This window comes from Arvicola amphibius, chromosome 2 (assembly GCF_903992535.2).
Source record: "Arvicola amphibius chromosome 2, mArvAmp1.2, whole genome shotgun sequence".
Classification (NCBI taxonomy): Eukaryota; Metazoa; Chordata; class Mammalia; order Rodentia; family Cricetidae; genus Arvicola; species Arvicola amphibius.
In genome coordinates, this window is record NC_052048.2 from 27,257,071 (window position 1) to 27,261,372 (window position 4,302).

General features: G+C 41.0%; 1 protein-coding gene across 4 annotated transcripts in view; it reads right to left on the minus strand.

The window, feature by feature from the left end:
* LOC119807744 (cat eye syndrome critical region protein 2 homolog) overlaps window positions 1-4,302 on the minus strand; it is a 103,496-nt gene that overhangs the window by 70,105 nt on the left and 29,089 nt on the right. The gene's annotated exons all lie outside the window — the stretch shown is intronic.

Here is a 4,302-nt window from a genome sequence, read left to right on the forward strand (position 1 = left end):
AAAGGACCCACATCTCACATCTCCTGGAGACTAATTCTAATCAACAATTCACAAAAGGGAAAGGGCTTTCCAGCACATGCTGCAATCACAACATTCAAGATGCAGAGGCAGCATGACTGCTACAAATTCAAGTTTAATCTGATGTTAAGAAACTATAAAAATTCATAACATACAAAAAAAAATCAAAGCTCTGGTTTGCCATTCTGAAAGAATCTAAAAAAAAAAAAAAAAAAAAAAAAACTGGATGCCCCCTTCTAAAATAATCAGCAGCTCTGATTCTGATTCACAGGTTTTTTAATTACTTATTTTTATGTTATGTACACTAGTGTTTTGCCTGCATATATGTCTGTGTGAGGGTGTCAGGTCTTGGAGCTATAGATAGCTACAAGCTGCCGTGTGGGCGTGGGAAATTGAACCCAGGTCCTCTGGAAGAGTAGTCAAGGCTCTAACTCCAGCCCCTCATACTTCTAAACATGGCTCTGCTGGGGTTATGACTGTTCCCTTCCAGACCAGCCAGGCATCCTCCACTTCACTGTACTGCAGGTCCAATCCCTAATCCCTCATTAGGTTACCTGATTCTCAATGAGCTTTGACATTGACAACCTCAATGAGTGGCAGGTTAGCTTGTACTGAAAATGCAAGTCAAGCATTCATGAACCTTTTTTCTCACTGGTCAAAGTTAATACTGTCATTCTTTAAGGCTTGATATTCTCCTTTTGCCTGTAATGCTCAGGATTTAATTGATACAATATTCTGAACTGTTAAATGATTGCACACGCAGTCAGTATTTGGGGCAGGAAAGAATGGCGAGATGACTCAGCAGATGAGTGCACTTGCTCCTCTGGCAAGAAGACCATGTCCTGTTCTCAATCACCACATGGTGGCATACAACCGTACAAAACTTCAGTTCCAGAAGATCCGATGCATTCTTCTGACTTCACTGGGCACCAGACACATATAATTTCTCACTTCTCCCTCGAACTTGCTTTGTAGACCAGGTCAGCCTCAAACTCAGAGATCCTCCTACCTCTGCTTCCTGAGTACTGGGATTAAAGGTATTACCATCTAGCCCCGGTAAATATAATTTTTCTTAAAAAAGGACCTCAGGTTTTTCTAACCAGCAGTACATAAGTGTCCTGTAAGAATATAAAGAGAACTACTAAATAAATGGCTGCATCAGTGAATTCTCAGCAGCCATGGCTGTATGAATAAAATCAAGCCAGGCAAACTTACAGGGTAAGTGGGGGAGGGGCTCATAAACCCACCATTGGTTGGCGGAGCTTTCATAGTTGAAGATTGTTCAACTTGAGGAAATTCATTTGGTAGGTGCCCATGCTCCAGTGGCTACCCCTACACTCATTTACAAGCATACAGCAATGACTGAACTCAGTGGATTATGAGAACATGAAGCTGAGAAGGAATGAGTTGGAAAGGGGGTCTGGGAGGATCTGGAGGGGATATGAGAAATTATAATAAAAATGTATTATGTACATGTACAAAAAATCTCAAACAATAATTAATAAATAAAACTGATAAAGAATAAAATAAACAGCATCTAAGTTGGAGAGAAGGTTCAGCAGTTAAAAGTTATTTGCTGCTTCATCATGAAGCACAAGTACTTAGAGGATTTCAAACTCTCCAATCTGACATCCTTTTCTTGCTCCTGAGATATACAAATACTCACATTTGAGGCTGGAGAGATGGCTTATCGTTAAGAGCAGTGGCTGCTTGTCCAGAGCACCCACATGGCAACTTACCACTGTAACTCCAGTTATAGGGTATACCTGACACCCTCATGCAGGCAAAACACCAATGCACATTTAAAAAAAGAGAGAGCAAGATAGAGAATATTAAAAATATCTGAGGTAAGATGGAATAAGATAAGAAAGAGGAACCGTTTATCTAGTGGTATGAGAGAGTTCTGATCCAAAGCAGGAGAGAATTTATATCTGACACACTGCTGAGAAATGTAGGCTAGGGATATAGCTCAGTTAGTAGAGTGTAGGCACTAAGCCCTGGGGTTCATTCTTCTGCATAGCACAAAGCATGGTGGTGCATTGCCTATAACCCCAGTGCTTCTAGACAGGAAAATCAGAAACTGAAGGTCATCCTACAGTGTGAGTTCCAGGTCAGTCTAGAATACCTGGGACTCTGTTTCAAAGAGGGACAATTCAGCCAGCAGTCAAAAACACACACTGCTCTTTACAGAGGACCTAAGTTCGGCTCATAGCACCCACTTCGGGTGGCTTATACTCTAGCTCCAGGGGGATCCAAACTCCACTGGCACCTGAATCTGTGTGTACACATCAACATGCCTACATGCGCAAATACATACACACACCATTAAAAATAAAACAAATCCTTTTAAAGGAAATGGAATGTGCTGACCCAATGGGTTAATGTGCAAAAAGAAACATTAGATCAATGTATAACTGAAGAATTTTTTGGTCGGTTTATCCTAAAAGCAAAAAATTCAAGAACTGCATTCTAATCAAGTAAACAAGCCGTGAGTGGTGGTGGGCTTCCAGAAGTCCCACCTATATGGGAGGCTGACACAGGAGTACTGCTTGAGTACAGGAGCTTAAAACCAATCAACAACACCCCCAAAAAAGGCTAGCAAGCAACTGATTATGAAGACAATCATGCAATCCCAGTACCTAGGGGGCTGAGGCAGTAGGCTGAGATGAGTTCAGGACCAAATGGGTCAGAGTGACATTTGCCTCAAAAAGACACAAAGAGGGCTGGCAAAACAATTCAGCAAGAAAAAGCATTTGCTGTCAAGTCTAACAACCCAAGGATGATCCCTAGATCCATACAACTGCTCTGGGGGGGGGGGGATATATATGCCCACAACACACAAATAAATGTAAAATACAAGAAAAAAAACTAACAAAGAGTTCTAATAAAGTATTGGCTCAAATCTTTCCCCTACTGGGAGTGCTGGTACAAGCCTTTGATTACAGTACTTAGGATACAGAGGCGGGCAGATCTCTATAAAATTTAGGCCAGCTTAGTCTATATAGCAAGTTCCGAACCAGCCAAGGTTACATAGTGCTACCTGATCTCAAATTACAAACAACTCCATTTGAATATTCTCAGTCTCTCTAAAATTGACATGAGCTCTCTCAGCTTAAACACATCTCCTCAACTGAAGTAGTTATGTCTGACTGTTTATGAAGTTATAAAGCTTCCCTTGACCCCCATAAGCAAAGAATTTCTTCATTTTATTTTTCCCTATCAGATATCAGGAGTCTTGGCACATTATAGCCATTTGTTTCTTCAAACTCTGGAAATATTCTCTACGACCTAATAGATAAACAGCAGAAAACTATTTCAACTTACTTCCATTACTACTCCCTTAAGAAATGTTAAATTCTTCCCACCAGGCTTTTCCCAGATCAGGACTCTTAGAATCAACTTTATACCCTTTGGAGGCTTCATCTGGTGGTTCCTTCAGGCGGTAATAGACAACATTTGGATACTCAGTTAACCAAATGCACAGAGAGGAAGAGATGTCACTCTAACAGCCTACCTGACCAAATCAACACACAACTTAACATGCATGCATTAAATACAAAATTAAAATACTACTCCACAATACTTTACTCAAACATACTTTACTCAACATACAGCATTCCTCTTAAACCTACGGACTATTACGGAGACAACAGTAAGTGTTTTTAGGGCTAACAGTAGAATTCAGGAAGAGAGAAATGTGTTTAGCATGCCCGGGGCAGAAGAGCAGATCCCTAGCAAACTTCCCAAGAAGAAAATTCCTAACAATGCCTAAGACAGAGCAAACCAGTCTTCCACACACATCACTAGCAATGTTACTTTTGAGTTCAAAGAATTAACCCTCTAGCTTACCAGTCTACCAAATTTCACCCCAAAGTCAGAACAGCACATGTATAGATATCACTAAAATATATCTGCCATGCAGGCTGACATAAAAAGTCAGAAAGCTACTTGCAGGATGACAAAGCTAGGCATGGTGTCGCATGTCTGTAATTTCAGCACTCCTGTCATCCCTGGAGTAGAGAGGTGGGGGCAGGACAACCAGAGTTGAGGGCCAGCCTTGGCTACCTAACAAGTTCAAGGCCAGGCCAAGTTATACAAGACCTAGACTCAAAAATCCAAAGCAAGCAAATAATTGAAAAGACAGTCTTGAAAACAAGTGTTGGTGAGGATGTAGAGGGACTGGAACCCCAGTCACCCAGTGGTGGCAGTGTGAGATGGTGTAGCAATCTTGGAAATGTGGCAATTCCTCAAAAGGTAAAACACAAATATGTTGTAATATAAATT